The sequence below is a fragment of the Lactuca virosa genome, chromosome 6 (genome assembly GCF_052849685.1).
Source record: "Lactuca virosa cultivar CGN04683 chromosome 6, Lactuca_virosa_CGN04683_v6, whole genome shotgun sequence".
Lineage (NCBI taxonomy): Eukaryota > Viridiplantae > Streptophyta > Magnoliopsida > Asterales > Asteraceae > Lactuca > Lactuca virosa.
The window spans coordinates 121632035-121653413 of NC_136431.1; positions in this window are offsets into that span (position 1 = coordinate 121632035).

A 21379-nucleotide genomic window follows, 5' to 3' on the forward strand; every position below is an offset into this window, starting at 1 on the left:
TCTAATGAGTTCTAGCCTTGTTAAAGGTCATTCTAAGGAGTTTTAACCTAGTACATTTAAGGAATGAGTGATAGGAAGTACCTTCTTGAGACACTATACAACATTCTAGCCTTAAACCCACCAAAAGGAGTTCACGGCCGTAAACTCAAGGTTGGCCGTAAACTCCCCCCCTTTAAGTCTCATTTCCTTCACTTTTATTTCATTCTTACACTTTCAACTAAAGAAACTTCCATTCTCCTTCAAGTATCATCAAGCCTTTCATCCTATATCTTCAAAAACGTAAGTGTTCTTCCATCTTTGAGTTGCTATTCTTCTTAATGTAGTACACCCCTATGATTTCATCCATAAAATCATCTCTTTTGGTTAGATCTTCAAGATCATCAACTTTCACCAAGAACACCAAGAACACACACTTGTTCTTGGTGGCCGCAAACTCATCTAAGGGCCTAAAAAGTGTGAGTATTCCGTATATCTTCTAGTTAGCCATGTTAAGCACTAGATCCTAGCCTTGAAACATCACCAAACTCAACATCAATGAGAGTTTACGGCCAGGAGCATCTCCCTTGGCCGTAAACCCTTATGTTTGTCATGTTTTGAGCCTTAAACAATTATAGACACTTGCTAACCATTGGAACACTTGAACCGTTGAAACTCTTGCCTTTAAGACCCAAAATGAGACCATTTGGAGAGTTTACGGCCATACACTTTTTAGTGTGGCCATAAACACCTCAACACCTCCTAAAAGGTTAGTTTTGCTCATCCTCTTGTAGACCAATAGTCCCTCAAGCTTCCCTATCATTCAAACACCCTCTTATGCACCTTTTACCATGAGTTTACTGCCGTAAACTCCATGGCCATAAACCCATGGCCGTAAACACCAAATGATGGCCTTAAGCATCCCTTAGATGAATCACATGTGATTCTAACACTTGATCCAAGTGTTTCCTAGTCCATAGAGGTGTTTACTTGCATGTGGTTGCTTCTAAACACTATAGTCATGCCAAAATATGTCAACATATGTCATTTAGGACTCGTTTGTGTCTCAGGACTTCATTTGTGGAACTTCTCATCCTTACGAGAAGCTGAAATTGAATCACTCGCATAAGGTGAGTTCATACCCCTATAATCAATCTTTCAACTGTTTTAAATACTTTTAAAGGGGGGGGGGGAATACAAGTTGAACACAATGATAATTGTGTAAATGTTTCGTTATAAACATCATGTTAAAGGATTGCTTATGTTTCAGGAGTAATCAAAACATTTCAAAAACTCTTTATAAGTTATGTTACTTTATAGTTTATAAAGCTCCGTTTTTAAAAGTACAATCATAACTTAGTAGATAAATGAGACTTTTATTCAAGTCAGTAACAGTTCAAGTAAACATACTACTAAACTATTATAGGTATGGTTTAGAGGTTCAGTTCATACTAGATACTAGAACATACTACATTGAGAACATACTCAGGAAGGAAAATACAATACACGATAACATATAGAACATACTCAGGAAAGAAGATACAATACACGATAACATATAGAACATACTCAAGAAGGAAGATACAATACACGATAACATATAGAACATACTCAGGAAAGAAGATTAAATACACGATAACATAAAGAACATACTATAACAGGAGAATACATCATGAAATTACACAAGAATACCGTATTTGCATAAACCAAAGTACGAATACCACGTACCAGGGTTAGCAAACACGAGGTACAACGTCATACCGAGTTTCAATAACAAAGGTACGAATACCATGTACCAGGCTTAGCAAACTTGAAGAATGACACTTACGTCATACTGCATTTCAATATCAAAGGTACAAATACAACGTACCAGGGTTAGCAAACACGGAGTATGATACAAGAAACACATAAACATATGTAAAACTCAGGTTAACAAACACGAAGTAATAACATATCATTCCGAGTTTGCACAAACAACGGTACAAATACAACGTACCAGGGTTAGCAAACACGAGGTACAACGTCATACCAGGTTTCAATAACAGAGGTACAAATACAACGTACCAGGGTTAGCAAACACGATGTATGATACAGGAATAACATTAAACATAAGTAAAATATGTAATATAAACATTCAGTTACAAGGTGACTTATAATGCTAACTTTATGATTTCTTGGTAGATACATCAAGGATATATATTAATTGAGTCCAACAGATAGTAGAATGTGTACTTTTTGCTTCATTCCCTGTTCCTTGTTTAGTTGTGGGTTTAGAGCAGATGTACCCAATCTACTATATATTCGATCTTGACTATATATATATATATATATATATATATATATATATATATATATTTCGTATACACCAAGTAATCATAAGGAGTACCAGGTATAGGTCAGGTTATAGTATATAAATTCATTACACCGTTTTCTAGTACAAAAACATACTTTCAGATAGAACAATGAGTATACTAAACTAGAAACTTATCAGTGAAAGGTTTAATCCATTTTATTAAACCAGTACAACTTAAAGGACCTTGATTGGTTAATTCTATAATACCTTAGTTTACACATTAGGGTTATATATATGTAATATCCGACAGATAGTTAGATGTGTGCTTTCCGCCTTACTTCCTGTTCCTTGTTTGGTTGTGGGCTTAGGGCAGATTCACACAATTAACTATCTGTTCGATATTAGATTATATATAACTAGTGTAAATTAAGTGATTATAGAAGGAACTATTGTGGTTACCATTTTTACTAAAGGAACTATTACAGTTAACTCCGTGAGTAACAAATGAATGCAACAAAGTTATATACAATGAAGATCTAACAAACAATGGGATGTGTGACTTCCGCCTCATTCCCTGTTCCTTGTTTGGTTGTGGGTTTAGGGCAGATACACACAATTGATTGTTTGTTTAATATGTATTATATATAACTTACATCCAGTTAGTACTCATAGAAAGGATTGTAGTGTCATTTTTTACATATCTTTCATCATATCAGAAGATATAGGTTCTTCTGGAGGAACATGCGAACTTTTCTAAAAGAAATTTCAACTTACTTTACATCACTTAAATACTTATGAACTCACCAACTTAAATCCTGATCTACTCTTTCAAAATAACTTGTATTCTCAGGAAACTAGTAGACAGGTACGCACTGGGATTCAGAAGATGGAGCATAGTAACTTCATGTCTTGTATTGTCATTTACTTTTGTAATCTATCTTATGTGAATTACATACTTTGTAAACACTTTCTTTCTAATGAAATGGTTGTTTATTACTTTGATTACTATGATGCATGTCTTGTGATACTAAACATGACGTCCTCCGCCCCCGAACATTTCCGCCGTTCCGGTTTAGGGGTGTGACACAACTGGGCAGAGTGCAGAAATTCAACATTTTTCCAGCAATTTGCATCAAGTATAAAGAAAACAAGCCTAGGCTCTGATACCATTGATGGGTTTTGAGCATTCTAACACTCCTATGGTATACATACAACCCTATAAACCTTGGATCTATGTTTTCTCTATTATACATGCAAATATTCAATATTCCAAGGTTTCATCCTAACTAGCATAATATGAAGCAACTATACTACAAAAGCCTAGTTAGATAACATACCTTTTAATAAAGCTTGAAGTCTTGAACTTTAAGAGCTTAGCCCCAATAGTGTGGAAGCCTCAAGTGGAATCACAAATCACCAAAAACACATTGGAAAGCTTGAGAGAATAGAATGCACACTAGAAATCGGCCCACTCTTGTATCCTCACACACTAGTGCCATTTCATGTGCCAAAGACCTCTTTATGTAGTATGGAGGATTAGGGTTACATTCATGTAAACCCTAATACCCATGACCTTTCATTTCCATAGGATCCATGGGTTAAACACTCCATGGACTATCCATGAAAGCTTAGCCCAACCTAAATGAACTTGGCCCATTCCATATATAAGATTTCATATTTAATTAGTTCCTTTTGATCACTAAATTAATTCTAAATTAATTCTTGATCAATACTAATTAAATAATATGATTCCATATTAATATATTAGAACTTATAATATATTAATCTAAATAATAAACATACTATTCTCAAAAGACTATCCATATAAATTGTTTCGGTGAAGTGCAACCCAAATCAACCATGCCAAATCGGGTCAAGTACATACCAATTATAGTTATGGGCTTAGACACCAATCCAACAAGGGTGTCATCCGGTTCAGGAAGCGGGGAAAGTTGGGCCCCATATACATTGGTCCTTTCAGGGTTGCAGCCTGGTGGGCAAGGTGGCGTATAGACTGGATCTGCCAGCCGAGCTTAGCCAGATCCACAGTACCCTTCATGTCTCCCAGCTGCGGAAGTGCCTGGTATACGACTCTGTGGTGGTGCCTCGAGAGGATATTCAGGTGGATGACAGCCTTCACTACATTGAGCGGCCAATAGCCATCCTCGACAGGAAGACGAAGGATTTAAGGAACAAGAAGGTCGAGTTAGTGAAGGTACAATGGCAGTACCACAAGGGCTCAGAATGGACTTGGGAGTCGGAGGACGAGATGAGGGAGCACAACCCTGAGCTTTTTCCAGATGCAGCAGCAGACTTCGAGGACGAAGTCTAAAATAAGTGGGGGAGATTTGTAACGCCCGGTTCCTGGTATGTAATTTAAATAAGAATTATTCATATTTGCAAAGGGACTCGATGAGTTGGAGGCCCCAAACTCGTCGAGTACGAATTGGATATATTGGACACGGGACTTGAAGTCTACTCGACGAGTCGAGGAGCCTCAACTCGACGAGTAGGTCTGCTAGAGTGAAACCCTAATTTTCAGGTTTTACACCCTATTTAAAGACCTTAACACCCCCATTGTGGCCTCCCTCATCGCCTCCCTTAGTCCATAAAATCCTAATTCGAAACCCTAACCCATTTTGAATGTTCTTGAGTCATTGTTGTGTGTTTTTGGTGGTTTTGAAGCTTGAGAAGGAAGACGAAGCTTGGGAGTTCAAGAGGAAGCAAGTAGATCCAGAGGTTGTGTTCCATTTCCAGCTCATTTGAGGTAAAAAGTTTATACCTTGTCCATTCATCTATCAGATCTCTTCTTGGAGTAGTTTAGGGCTTTAAGGAGCCATTTTTGGAACCATTCATGGATGCAAGAATGTTTTAGAGTATTGACTTTAGATCCAGAGTCTTTGAGGGACACCGTGGGATAAAGGTGCTAACTTTATGGCCATGGGAGTCCCATGCATCCTATGAACCAGTTTTTAGGGCTTTTTGAGCTAAATAGCCCATACATGAGCGTAAAGTTTGTATCTTTACGTGTTATATCGAGCCTAGAAGGTCAGATCTATGTTTTGGATGCATTAAGCCCGACTGAAATCGACTGGATAGATTTGGATCGTGGGGTACTCGAGGAGTCGTTCTTAGGACTCGGCGAGTTGGTCGTGGTTCCCCAACCTTCTCTGTTACTTAGAAAACTTGTTGAGTCTAGAAGATGACTCAGCCAGATAGAGGTGTTTGTGGACTTAAAGGTTTGGAACTCGACAGGTCCAAGGATGAACTATGTGAGTCAATGAGTAAATATCCTGACTGTATGAAGGAGAACTCGACGAGTCCAAGGAAGGACTCGACGAGTTCAAATGGAAAGTCCCGATTCTGTCATAAGGAGAAACTCAACGAGTTAGAGGGTAACTCGACGAGTCAGATTGCGAATTTGATATTCTCTGAATTATGGAACTCGACGAGTTGATGGACCAACTCGGCGAGTTAAGTCAACCAGGATGTTGACTTTGACCAAGGTGTTGACCTTGACTTTGACTTGGCCATTATCCAAGATTGACCCTTAAAGGGGTTATGGATATGAAAGAGTAACTGAAGGAGACTGTTATGTGTAGGAGTTTGAGGAGGGTTGATCCCAATACCGAGGACAGCTCATTTGTTGCATGACATTGAGGTCAGTTACCTCCCAGTAGAAGTGGGTCTAAGGCCACAATTTCGGCCCACTAGTAGGAGTTGTTTGTTAGATGATTGTCTTTGTGATAATTGTCAGGTATGCCACTATTTGTTACGCTTTATGTGCTAAGATGCTATGATATATGTGTTAGTAGTAGTTGGGGTGAAATAGTCCCCGGTTACCGGTTGAAAGATACCGAAGGGGTAGACAGTACCCATTCATCCCTAGCAGTATGTTCATGTTATGTTATTATGTGGTAGTGGTAGGGGGTGAAATAGTCCCCAATTACCGGTTGAAAGATACCAATGGGGTGGTCAACTCCCAGTTACCGGTTGAAAGATACCGAAGGGGTGGTCAGCTCTTGGTTATCGGTTGAAAGATACTGAAGGGAAGTCCAGCTTCCAGTTATGCCAGTCAGGTACTGGTTGAAAGATACTGAGGGATAGGCATTATGTGTTTATGGTATGTGGTATGATGGGGGAACTCACTAAGCTTTGTGCTTACCGTTTACAATTTTTGTTTCAAGTCCTTCTTCTTCGAAGGGAAAGTAGTCGGCACTATAGCAATGCATCACACCACTATTTTCTGCACTATGATGTTCTTGGGATCGTAATATGACATTGTTACTATACTATGACATGCTTTTGAGACATATGATCTTTGTTTTGATGAAATGAAATAACTTGATGATGTTTTCTTAAAATTGTTTTATGATTTGTTATATCAAAAATGAATTTTTTGGTCATGATTTTTGGGATGTTACACGCATACAGACGCAGTGCTTTCAGTAGTATGGGCCCAATACTACCTTCCACACCAACTTGTAATCGTCCCAAGTCCTCCTCCTAGGATCCTAATTCACAAGTATTCTATCCCTCACGGATCTCAAACTACTCTCTCAGTAGATTCCTCAATGCTTATCTAGGTATCTCTCCTAGATTACTCCAAAACTCTCTCTAAAGAAAATTTCTGCTATGTATCCCTACTAAGCACACTCACAGAGCAAGTAGCAGATAAGATCAATCAATAGAATTTCCTAGGCTAAGGCATCATGAATCAGGCACTCTAGCCCTATATCCCTAAAATACCTAGCCTATCCTCTAGCACGCAACTCTAATATCTCATAAGTATCTCATAATATAAACAAGTAATGGTATTTTGGGAAATCACCGTCCAGGTTCTGGCTGATTGTACACACTGCTCCATTTCATTTTCTCTTAAAAGCTCTTACTCATTTTTAGAAAAATCATTTCTTTTTAGAAAAATTTCTCAAATCCTCAGTTTGAGTCCAGACATACCCGAGAGTACATCTGAATCCCTTAAACCAACGCTCTGATACCAACTTGTAACACTCTAAAATTTCAAACAAAATTTTCATTTTTAAAACCACATAAAACCCAATATTACATTTCTCAAAAATCCAAATGTATAAATGGTTCAAAACAGAAGACCATAAAATGTATGATAATATCCCAGAATCCTCAAAAACATAAACTCCAACTTGTGTGTACAATCAAGTCGGCGCCTTCCCGCGATCCTGAGAAGTACTTGAAACACATATCACACGACAGTGTAAGCACGAAGCTTAGTGAGTTCCCCAAAATAACATGCATAACTAATTAGCCTCTCATGGCTATATCTCGATAAAGACCCTCTGGTCATGTGTCTCAATGAAGACCCTCCAGTCTCACAGCTCGGGTCGTAGCCTCCAGTTCGATATCTTAGTGAAGACCCTCTAGTCTCACAACTCGGTTTGGACCCTATGGTCCTATCCTAATAAGGCACAGATAATATACAGCATGAATCACAAAGACAAAATGCATAATATCATATAACTCAGAATAAGCACATAAGACCCTCCGGTCAGTAACTCAAATAAGACCCTCCGGTCAATAACTCAAATAAGACCCTCCGGTCACTAAATATTACCACTCAGGTAAGTATAGTGAGAAGACTCACCTCGTAAGCAAAGAAAGTATGTCTCGTACTCAACGATCGGTCTTGACTCCGCCTACATATCATAATCATCTCTAATTAACACTTTGTAATAACCGCTCTAAAGATATTAAGCTAACCCCTTTACTAACTCTTGGAAAGGGTGAAAAGACAAGTTTAACCCTCCATGGTCTCCATATCCATCACTTGACCAAACCCTAAAAGTCAACGGAAGTCAACACTCGAGTCAACAGCCTATGTTGACCCAACTCGTCGATTGCACCTATGCGACTCGTCGAGTTCCTCCTGTTCTCAGAAAATAGGGAAAACTCCAACTCAACTCCCCGAGTTGTCTCATAAACTAGTCGAGTTTGCATGTGTACAGACCATTGTGGAAAACCCTAACCAACTCGTCGAGTTTGCTCATGCACTCGTCGAGTCCCTCTAGTCCAATTCTTATTCAGACGATTCTAAGCAGATATAAAGTCCCAAACTCTAGATCTAGCATCCCAAGGCTGAAATACTACGTAAATCTGCAAGCTTTACGTCCATGCATGGCACCTAAGGCTCAAAATGCCAAAACGAAGCTGTATAGAAGGTTTAATGTTTGAAACTTGGCGAATAGGTTGATAAAGCTTGGATCTTTATGCTCAAGGGACCTCATACATTCTAGATCTGAAGTTTCAACTTCATGTCATGCTTAAATGACTCAAAGGCTCAAAAAGGAAGATGGAAATGGCCACAAACTTACTAAAGAAGAAATCTAACCAAAAAATCATCAAGGTGATAGCTTTCTACCTCCATTTAGTAGCTAGTACTTAAGGAACACTGGATCCAAGGGCTTCTACACGTTCCAAGCCTTATGCTATTCTATCTCCTTCCAAGAAAGCACCAAATCACACACTTTTAGCCTCTCTCTCTCTCTCTCAGAAGAATACAACTCGTTTAGGGTTTCTCTCAGGGTATTAAACTGATAAGGGAGGCGGAAATGAAGGCTTAAGGTCCTTTAAATAGGGTACAAACCCTGAAAATTAGGGTTTTCTCACTCAGCACCTACTCGTCGAGTTGGGTCCTCCAACTCGTCGAGTAGACTCTAAAAGTCATGTGGGTATCTCCACGTCTACTCGGCAAGTTGGGGCCTCCAACTCGTCGAGTTGCCCTGACAAAATGAATATAATATAATTAAATATTATACTTGGGTGTCGGGATGTTACAACATGAAGTTGTGTATGTATATGTGTATCTGTATGCTTAGTGTGTCTATATATATATATATATATATATATATATATATATATATATATATATATATGTGTGTGTGTGTGTGTGTGTGTGTGTGTTTGTGTGTGTGTATTTGGATGTATAAAAACATGAAGTTATGTATGTAATGTATGTGGCTATGGGTTATGTTGCTTGTCCCATTTTTACCTTAAATAGCAACACACTTTCTTTTAGAATGAAAGATAAATTGAATGTATGTCTATTTGTAATATCTTATAAATTTGCAACCTATGTTGGACTGTGTTCTTGCCACCACCAAGTGATATCAGAGGAAACGAGGGGAACAAAGGTGATGATACATCCGATTAGTTTACGCTTTATTTCATGTTTTGTTAGACTTTGTATGACACATATTCTGAAATTTATAACACTTTTGGTATTAAATTTGGCATCTTTGTACATATTTGGAATAACGCTTTTAGTCTTTATTTGATATGTCGTAATGGAGTAGTTTCTTTTGGAGTTAATGTTTTGTGTTTATTCTGTATTGGCTTTTTTGCACCTGAAACGGGTTGCTTTTTTTAGAAAGGTTATTAGTAGTGATGAGTACCTTTAGTGAAGATGGAAGTATTAGCGGCGACAAAAATAATAGCGGCGACATTAACTTTTACCAGAAATTTTTTGAGCAATAGCGACGGAGCAATAGCAGCAACACATGTGGAGCTTTGAGGGAGTAATACCAATGCTTTTCGTCGCCGCTAAAAGTTTTTTTTTTTTTTTTGTAGTGTAAGGTATGCATGGATGCATATATACTTTTTAATAATGTTGTTGATTTATCTTGTTTGTGGACTCATAAAAGAAATAAGAAAACTATGATTAATTAATTAGATTGTTTAGTTTCAAAATACAACACTAACTTGCACTTTTTTAATGGTTTATTTTTGTTCTTTGATAGTCATTAATATATATATATATATATATATATATATATATATATATATATATATATTATTTCTTGAACAATCAATTGAAGAATAAAAACAAAAAATACATTATTTCTTATAGAATACGGGTAACAATTGCTAAGAATTACATTTATTGTTAAAGAATAAAACTAAAAAAACTTTCAAAATGGGAAAGAAATCATCAAAATCTAACAACGACACTAATACATTCTAAAAGAATAATGTTGTTTAGAATCACTTTCTATTTTGTGGTCCGTTCTTCAAGCATCAACTTCTGTGATTCCAACAGAATTGGAATTCGTGATTCCATTCCAACTGAATTGGAATTCGTGATTCCATTCTAATAGAATTGATGGGCTATATTTAGGAGATTATCGGCATGAAAGCTCCATGAAAACCATAAGGCACTCGATATGGCAAGGTAATAATTGAAACTGGCTCACTGGTAAACTTCTGTGCATCTACTAGGATAACTTGTGAAATTAAGCCAATATGTGTCCCATTGATATCCAAGAAAAATTAGTCCAATTTGCTTCACTTGTATCGGCAGAATCACTTGTATCCGTGTAAACCCTAGAAAACCATAATGGATAACTACATTATTTCTCATCATAGCACAAATGTTTGCACACGAAAGTGCTTTGTAACATTCAAATTTCATAAAAAAACATGTTTAACAACAGTTCCAACACAAATTAGTGAAGAAAAAAAAAAGATCTTTGGAAGAAAATGAAGGAATACCTCTTTGATTCCAACACATAATGGCCCTGTAACAATAAACGCCAAGAAAGCTGCACAAGGGTCGACCACAATACCAAGTGAAGGAATAGAACGGCGTGCTAGAAAATATGGTAGACTAGAGCAATGCCTGAAAAGATTTGATTTCAGCATACCAATTAAGTCCAGAAAGTAGCATCATTGCCTATTACTTTCATATACATACCAGATTAGGAGAAATGCCACGAGCAACTGCAGATCCTCCAATTGTATATTCCAAAACCAATGCACAAATTTGTTTCTCCCCTCCTTCCATCTTCTTCGGCTTCGGTTGAGAAAACCTCCACCGGTGGTGGAGTTATTCGGTGGTCAGGAGGGCAGCAGCCTCCTTCGCAAATCCCTGAACATGCGTTGTTGCTGCTTGCCTTGATTCTCTCGGACCAACCTTCTCCTTTCTCTTCGCATTTAACTGCCGAAGCAAAAGAGACACCGCTGGAAAGCTACTTGAGTAGCCCTCGATTTCGCCTTCATTCTTCACCCTACTCCTTCGAATTGGTCAAGAAGCAATGGAGGTGTTTCTGATTACTTGGGTCCGGCAACACGTCGAGAACTGAATAAGTTGGCAACGTCGCCGTCGCCGGTGTAGCCGATTGGATGGTCGGCGTGAAGGAGTCTTCAACCGGTGATGAAAATTGATCCTACAACGATTGATTTCGTAGGCCGTATATAAAAGGGGGATTAGGTTAAAATCAACGTAACTAGCAAAATTATAGGGAGTATTTGCGGAAGTTATTTCTCAAATTACCTAGTTACCCTTATTGATTTATTTAATTATTGTTTTTTCCATTAAATTTTGATTGGTCCACAATCATGCATACAATAATACAATACTTAGTTAAAATACCTGAACCTATCTCTCTCTCTCTCTCTCTCTATATATATATATATATATATATATATATATATATATATATATATATATATATATATATATATATATATATTTCCGCCAAAAAAACATGGTGAAAAACTGCACACGTGTGAATTACTAAACTTCATCTCCCTACATTCAATATCCATGTAGAGCCCCAATTCAGTGATCCAAATCAGTGATCAAAACAAATGCAAACAAGAAATGAGTAGAATAAGAAGATGATCAAGCAATGCACACATTCATTCACAAAACGTCTGGTACACCTTGAGTTACACACACAGTTGACTGCAAACTCTCTAACAACATCACACAGGACTGACAGACTCTGACACTATATATAGGGACAGACTGGCCATGAACCAAACACACGTTTACGACCGTAAACACCAACATAGCGGTAAACAAACACAAACACATACATTACAAGATCAAGACCCTATAATACTTATACAAATGATTGCCTGGCCCAAACCACTAATCTATGACCTAGCAATCTCCCCCTTGGTTTGCGGCTAGCATGAGCTCGGTCTTCTTTTATCTTGGATTCTCCAACAGCACCACATCTGATTTATCTATTGTCCCTATCCATAGCCTCTTGTCAATTATCTTAGCAATCATTCCTGTGAACTCCTTAGTGGCTGCCTCCATGATATCCGATTTGCAGATTATCTGATGTCTTGCCAAGGTGTGAATATCTCTCTCCCTGAACCTCAGAAGATCATTAGCTTCAACAAGTCGAAGGATAGTGTCACTATCTAAAAACTTGATTACTGCAGTGGCTGTGACCTCATCAAAAGCCCATAATTCCATCCGATCCAGATATCCATCTTGAAAATGTTGAGGAATTGGAATTTCTTTCAACTGTTTAGTAGCAGGCCACAACACTATCTTCATTGGCTCGTTTGTTTTGGGATCGAGCACCTCCGGATCTCTTCTAATCATAGAGTTAGCTATCTTCATTCTAGAAAATTTTTATTTGACCTGTCGCTCCAAAAAGAGTTTGAAATTGAAAACATGAGGGTCCTTGGAGGGATTGTGGAATGAAGCATTTGAGAGTTCCGTAAGATCGACTTTTTTCCAAGAACAAAAGTCGTGATTACTCTTGTAGTATTCAGGAGCGCCAAAGTTCCTCTTCACCAACCACAGTTTTAAGTCAGCATGATATTCCCACATCTTAATTCCCGATCAATTGCCAAACTTGTCACCAAACCTCTGTTTTTGAAGATCAGTCACTGTGAGTTGATGTGGTCTGCACTTCGATTCTCATCAGAGTTCTTCATAAATAGCCATCCTTCTTTCTTCTCAGCAGTAACTTTTCTCTTAGCTTGCTTGATAGTAATTCGAGTGTTGGCATTTACAGGTTCAGTTTCGAATCGATCGACAATTCGTGTGGTTCTGGGAGGTGGAGGATCCACAGGGTTGTCATTTTGAGAGGGCTGGTCAGGAACACTGGAAAAACCTTCAGTGGCTGCAGGCTTTTCCACTGATGACTTGAATTTATCACCAAATTCTTCAAAAAGTTTATTCTTCAAGTCATAATAGCATGCAGTTAAAGCTCCAAGGTGAGTCTGGAGATTTGTTATCTGCTTTGACTTGGTTTTGTTGTCTGCTTCAACATCCGAAAGTCGAACGTCGAGTTTACCTATCAAGAGATATTTTTCAATTAATGTCTGCTTTAACATTCCTATCTCGACCTTGAGCTCTGCATTGGATGGCTCCACTCCCTCTGTGTTACCTTCCTCGATTGATATGCCTTTTCCGCGAGGAGGAAGGCCTGTCGCTTCTTATGCTGCCAAGGCCTGTGCAAGTATCTCATAAGCGATGTCATGATTAGGCCTTGGGAGGGAGGAACTTCCAGGAGCTGAAGAACTCATGATTTCAAGTACATTGCTAGGTCCTTCTTGAGTCTGAATGATTGACGTAGAGTCTTGTATTGTGATTGCAGGCTGAATCGTTGAGGTCTGTTCCCGAATTAGTACCCCGGCCTCGGATCATGTCTTTTTCTCTTCAATGGAGGCTGGGAGGTATGTGTCACAAGCGGATCACTCACAGATGGCGTGGAAGTTGGAATATCAACATTAAGGGGAGGAATCCTTGATGTTGCATTCGTATCAATTGGAATATTGGCCATCTGTTCAGTAGTAGGAAGCATAGCTTCTTGAATATTTTCTACTTCCCATGTCTCCGTTGCCGGTTGTGCAACTTCATGGACATTGTAAAAGAAGGAGTCAAGGTCCTCATTTGTTAGGCAATAATCATCCGCAAACTCAAAATTCATGTCTATATCATCATGCCTAGGAAAGTTACCACCAAAAATTGAATCATCATCACTGAAACCCTCATCATTACCATCATCATCACCATCACCACCCGCATCCTGACTCTTATTGAAGTCACTCTGTACCTCCACATTTATCATGGTGTCATGTTCCTCTGCTACAATTACGACAGAAGGAACTCTTTCTTCTTCATGCTCTGAGACGGTAATGGCATCGTCTTCAGATTCCAAGTGGTCAGAGGAATCACTTGACTTAGATGCATCACTCAATTCAGCAAACATCCCGAATTTCACCAAAGGGTGCTTTCCTTCGAACAAATACTTACCCTTATGGTTTTGTTTCATTAAACCGAAGGTGGTAGACCCAAGAGATTTCATATCTAAAGTTTATCCTTCCTTTTCAATCTCCGGGAATTGGTTGTTGATGATCAGCTGCAGGAATCTTGGGTACATGAGAAATTTATCTCTTTTCTTTCCTTCAATATTCACGATCAATTCTTTCAAGATAAATTTTGAGAAGTTGAAATCAAAACCCGCGGCAAGAGCAGCGATTGCACCCGTGTTCTATAGAGAAATTTCATCCGCTCCGGATTTCCTTCCCGAGATGCAGCTCACAAATACATGGGCTAGAAACCTCCAGTAAGGTGGTAACAGCTTCTTGATGGTTGGAGGAAATTCTCCTTCATAATCCATCAGTTTGATGATTTCTTCAGCTTGAGCCATTTCAATCTCGGTCAGAAAACACGATTGGTCTTCAATCCTCAGAGCTTCCCGGACAATCTGCTCTATAACAGTGATTTTTCTCCCTTTAACTTTTGCTTCAATATACTTGGAGTCACCATCCCCTTTTGTCACCACAGCAGAGTTCCAAAAATCTTTAATGTGGCTTTGGTAGATCACAGTATTTAACGTGAGAGCGAAAGCAAGGCAGCATTTCCTCAGACCATGCACCATTGACCTGAAATCACCATGGGCTACTGGTGGGTCAGCCAAGAAGATAACCAAATTGTGATTGTCTGCAAACTTGAGTTTAGCCATTCTTGATCTGCCATTAACCAAGCCAAGTGAGAAAATAATTTATTTAAGCAATTAAGTATGGGTTTTACTCAATTATCAATTAATTTAGGCTTTTATAGGTGATTAAATGATAAAAATAAGGATTTATGTACAAAAACTTGGGTTTACGGTTAGAGAGGGTGTGTACGGCCGTAAACCCTTCAATGGTCGTAAACCCTTCAACTGGCCGTAAACGCCGAACAGTTCGATTTCTTTGATTTCACCCTCGATTCACGGTTGATTTTGTGTTAGATTAGCATCTTGGTGATTGCAATGAGCATACCTACACGATTAAACAAACAATTTCGAGTAAAAACACGGATTTAGGATGGATCGATGAACAGTAGTGAGAGGATTTCGGGAGCAGTTTACGGACACAAGTAAAAATGAGGGAGAAGAGTGTACAGCCAGATATGGAGGCTTTTATACCTGGACCCAAAACCCGGTCCAAAATCCATGGGCTGCAACCCAAAATGCTTCAAATATAAAGCCCAATACTCAAAAAAATAAAAATAATGCATTTTGAGGACTAAAAAAATAAAATAAAATAAAATTAAACAAATTCTAAAAATTAAACAAAACTATTTTAATTTTTTAATTTTTGATTTTTTTTAGCAAGATAAAAATAAAAATTAAAATAAAATTTGAAATTAAAATGAATTAACACTAATTTCACCTCAACTAACGCTAATAATATTTTGTGATATTGGGATCAAAGTTATTAGACAACCTTAATCCGTTTATCAGTACCTCTACCTTCATGTCTAGATCTGGTTGATCGCCAACATTGTGGTCCACTTAAACACGAAAGATTGTGACAAATTTTTGACATACTATAAATGACAAGGCATTGTGACCTTACGTTTCTAGATAAAATTCCTAAGGACCATTCATTTGACGACGACCAAGGATGTTGTTGTCCACCTAAATTGAGCAGCGAGATCTACAGACAACCTAGTGATTGTTCAATTTTAAATGTACTAAAAATGTTTCCCGCTTCCTAATATACCCCAATAATCAGGTACTTCCAAAATACTCCTTACTTTAGGTGAGCAGACAATTATTATGGGAGAAGTCAGATTTAGAATGCATATGTTGTACACCTAGGTCAGATCTCTTCCAATCTCCCAGAGGGTAAAGCATATGACTAACCAGATTTAGAGGGATTGAGAAGTATAATGGTGCATATGTTGTGTACCAGGTCGGATGTATTTCAATCACGTAGAGGAGACAGCATATGGCTAACAGATAGGAAGAATTGCATAGATAGAAGATGTAGAGAAATAGAATTGCATATGTTGCAGTCCAGGTCGGATGTATTTCAATCACGCAGAGGAGGCAACATATGACTAACAGAAGGAAAGCAAGAAAATAACCTTCTACAAACCTACTTTATCGGCATTCCTCAGTCGCCCCGTCAATACCGGAATTAAGGACAGAGTCTCTACATCGAGGTACAGTTAAACCACGGTTCTAGATACAGATTTCTTTAGTGTGACCTGTGGATTCTCATGTATATCTCCATGTTCAATCTACCCAAGCGTCGTATTGTCAGGCTAAATGGAACTATCTAAGTTAACATTTGTCAAATCTCTAGATTCCTTAAGTTCATCTACACCTAGTCAAGTCCATTTAAATCTTTCGTGTCTACCAACGCATCGAACACAGAGCCTAGACAATTCAACTTTGGTACCTTACACAGAGTCAAATTGCCTGTTATCACATGAATATATCACTTCCCAATACAACACTTACAAAAATGTAACTGTTTTTGGATTTTTTTTAATTTTCTAATTTTTGTTTGGTTTTTGTTTAATTTCTCCCCCTAAATTTGTGCATGGGTGAGAATGAAAATTAAATGCGCAAATTTAAACTAACATAAAACAAAAAATTAGTCCTCAAAGCGTATCATTTTCAAAAATCCCACAAGCACATGCAAACGCTCATAACAATCTCTAATAAAATGCACTTTGATATCGATGTGCTTGGTTTTCGAGTGTTGGATTGGTTTTTTAGCAATTTGAATTGCAGCTTCATTATCACAAAAAATAGGGGTTTCTAGAAAATTCAAACCGTAATCCAGTAATTGATGTTGTATCCAGATAACTTGAGAACAACAGGCAGAAGCAGCTACGTATTCCGCCTCTGCCGTTGAGGTTGAGACTCTATGATGTTTCTTGCACTTCCATGACACCATCCTGTCTCCAAGAAATTGACATCCGCCAGACGTTGATTTCCTGTCAAGCTCACAACCTCCATAATCACTGTCTGCAAAAGCATATAAATCAAATTCAGAATTTTTCGGGTACCAAAGACCCAATTTCTGGCTGCCTTTGAGATACCGAAAGATTCTTTTGACAACAATAAGATGTGAAAGTTTAGGATTATCCTGGTATCGTGCACATTGACAAACCGCGAACATGATGTCTAGCCTGCTTGCGGTTAGATACATTAACGATTCGATCATTGATCTGTAATCAGCCTGATCTACGGATTCGCCTTCAATATTTGGAGTCAACAGAGGTATCTTGGCCATTGGCGTCAAGGCAGGTTTTGCGTCTCAAAACCCGAACTTCTCTAGCATATCTTCAACATACTTAGCTTGATGTAAAAGGATTCCGGTTGAGTATTCTTTGACCCGAAGCCCCAAAAACAAGGTCATCTACCCCAGAGACCTCATCTCCAACCTCTTCTTCATTACGCTTTCGAATTCCTTGCATAGATGTGGACATGTTGACCTGAATATGATGTCATCAACGTAGATTTGAACAAAAATTTGATCAGCACCAACATGCTTAATGAACATGGTTTGATCAATTGTTCCCCGTGAATAGCCATGCTCGAGCAAGTGCTTCGTAAGAGTTACATACCACGCCCTTGGAGCTTGATGTAACCCATATAAAGCCTTGTCCAACTTGTAGACGTGATTCAGAAACTTCGAGTTGACAAACCCAGGAGGTTGATCAACATAGATTTCTTCCTTCACAGCGCCGTACAGGAAGGCAGTCTTGACATCCATCTGGTAAACCGTGAATTTCATGTAAGAAGCGTACGCGAGGAAAATACGAATAGCCTCCAAGCGAGCCACCAGAGCATAAACTTCGGCGTAGTCAAGACCCCCAATTTGGCGAAATCAACGTACAACCAATCGGGCCTTATTCCGCACAATAACCCCTGAATCATCTTGCTTGTTTCGATAAACCCAGCGCGTGTCGAGTGACTTCTTGCCCTTAGGTAATTTAACCAGCTTCCAAACCCCTAGTTTATCAAATTGATTCAAATCCTCATGCATAGCATCCACCCAGCTGGGCTCATTCAAAGCCATTTAAACATTCTTTGGCTCTATTTGAGATATGAAACAAGAATAGAGACATGTATTTACATCTCCACTCTGACTCTGCGTTTGAACACCGTCGCCCAGCTGACCAATGATGTTTTCGATCGGCTGATCGCGTTGAATTATGGAAGGAAGCTCCTGGATGATGTCATTGAGTGTTATAGGAAGGTTGTGAATATTGACAAATCCATCATCTGCTGAATGATCCACCTCAGACGGTCTGGAATCGTGAGAGGGGCTTGCCACGAACTCATTAGCAATCGCTTCGGGAAAGAGAAGTTCCATAAATGTTTGAGTAACAGCGGAAGCATCTCTGGACATGAGCTCTCTTTCATCAGAAGTAAGAGGAGTGGCATCAGCATCTGGATTGTTTTGTTGACACGGAGACTCTGACGAATCGCTTGGAACAGATGCATCCACTGAAGGAGTCGTACAGGACACCACCGGCGGACTGTAAACAACTTCTTCGTCTTCATATTCAATCACAATCTTCAAACCGGAGCTGGAACCAGACAAATCATCTGAAGACACATTGAATGATTTGAAAAAATATGTGCAGTCAAACAACCAATATGGACCTACTCTGGCATCCGTCTCGTTCTCCTCCAACCAGCGCACGTCGAAGGATTCTACGATTTGCTTTGTCTTTTTATTGTAGACCATGTACGCCGTGCGAGCAGCATACCCCACAAAGTAACAATCATCGGCTTTGGCGTTGAATTTGGGATTGGATTCCAGATGAAGGAGGGTGCAAGGACAGCCAAAGATACGAAAGTGACTAACAGATGGCTTGTGATTGTACAGAATTTCATATGGAGTCTTCATATGAGCTCTGTTGATCAGAACACGATTTTGAACATAACACGTCGTGTTGATCGCCTCGGCCCAAAAGAAAACCGGAAGTTTGGAGTCACATAACATCGTCCTTGCGGGGTCTTGTAGAGCTCGGTTTCGCCGCTCAGCAACACCATTTTGTTGCGGTGTGCGAACGACACTGTATTGACGCACTATCCCCTTTTCCACACAAAAGTGATCGAGAATGAAATTCTTGAATTCCGTCCCGTTGTCAGTTCTGAGCGCCTTCACCCGGTGGTTGGTCTGGTTCTCTATCATCACAATAAACTTCTTAATCAAGTCAGCAACCCCAGCCTTGTTGGACAAGAAGAAAACCACGTGAATCGCGAGAAGTCATCGATCACAACCAGACAATATGAATTTTTGTTGATGCTGAGGACGTTGACCGGACCAAATAAGTCCATATGTAACTATTGAAGCACCTGGTTGATTGAATTGACCTGTTTAGGTAGGTGTGGTTTTCTGTGATGCTTTCCTTGGGCGCATGCCACACACTTTTCAAATGTGATGAAATCCTTGACAGGAAGCCCGCGCACTATTTCATTCTTAGCAAGTCGATTCATTTTCTTTGCGTTAGCATGACCGAGTCTTCGATGTCACATCATAGCATTGTGCTCGGAAACCTTTGAGAAAAGGAAAGTGACTTGTTCAGGAAGATTATTGTTCATGTCAATGATATATACATTGCCATCCCGTTTTGATTTCACAAGAATCCATTCATCTGGAATGACAATGCCTGGCTTCAAAATTAGACATTCTTTATCGGTGAAATGCGTCGAATAGCCCTTGTCACAAATGTGACAGACGCTCAAAAAACTGTGCTTTAACTCGGGCGCGTAGTTAACATTCTCGAAGCTCATCACTCCATTTGAAACTGTTCCTTTTTGAGTGATTTTTCTTCCATCTCCTCCCGCAACGGAAACGTATCCCCCATTAAAATTCTGAATGTTGTGCAGTTGGGAGATGTCTCTTGTCATGTGCCTGGAACAACCGCTGTCGACATACCATGGTCTAGCGACATTCCTCCGTAGCTGTTCCTGGACAATGAGCGAGATTATTTAGATTTGGGAACCCAGGTCATTACAGCCCTGGGTGTACCCTTGACTTTGACATATTTATCTTTTTGATTTTTCAAATTTGTATTAATATCATAAACACTTTCAGAGGATGATGATGATGGGACAGCTGTAGATTTGGGCACCCATTGGTAGTTAGGTTTTAAGGTATTCACAGGTGATTTAGAAACATTTTTCCATTTCTTTGAGCGTTTAGATTTTCGGCTATAATTAGTCGAAGATCCAGACGCACCCTTTGACGAAATTGACCTTGGCTCGGCCGCAGTAGATTTCGGCAAAGTACCTGTGGCTGGTTTAGAGAAAACTTGTTTGTTCGGTTTAAGATCAACCCTTTTCTTATCATTATGAACTTTCCGATCATCATCACGAAGACGATATCTTGAGGACTTTCTCATTAAAGACCTTCCTCGAGACTCGTTTTCTCTTCTCGGTGCAGAAATATGAACACATGCCCGATTAGGACAATTTCGAGCTATATGACCAGCGATTCCACAGTTAAAACATGTTTGCTTTTTGGTATAACAACTGGCACCGCCTTTTTCTGGTTTATTTTCTTTAATGACAACCTTACTCTTCCCACAAGTACATGTGCAAGAATCAGGTTGTGTGACTGGTGAGGATGAAGTGGATGTGCTTGTAACATGAACATCAGAATTATCAAACAGATCATCAAACATATCAAACAGATCATCAAACATATCAAAGAAATTTGAGTCATCAGACTTAGTCATAGAATTATTACAAGACAAAACACAAGTTTTCAAGTCAGAAACAAAAACATCAGATTTTGAAGCACAATTATTATCACTATTCTTTCCCGACTCCTGCTTTCCTTGACTTAGATATAAATCTGCATGGGAAGTAAAAATGTTAGTATCTATTTCCCTAGCACTACTTTCTGTGACCTGTGCCACTGGTTTACCATACACCATAAATGGTTCTCGGTCAATCTCTTCTTGAGTCAAAGGGACAACAGTGTAATTGTGATTGAATGGAGGAGGAACTTTATCATACCCTAAACCCTTCTGCTGGTTATTTTTAAATCGCAAATTATTTTCCATCATTGACGCAACTA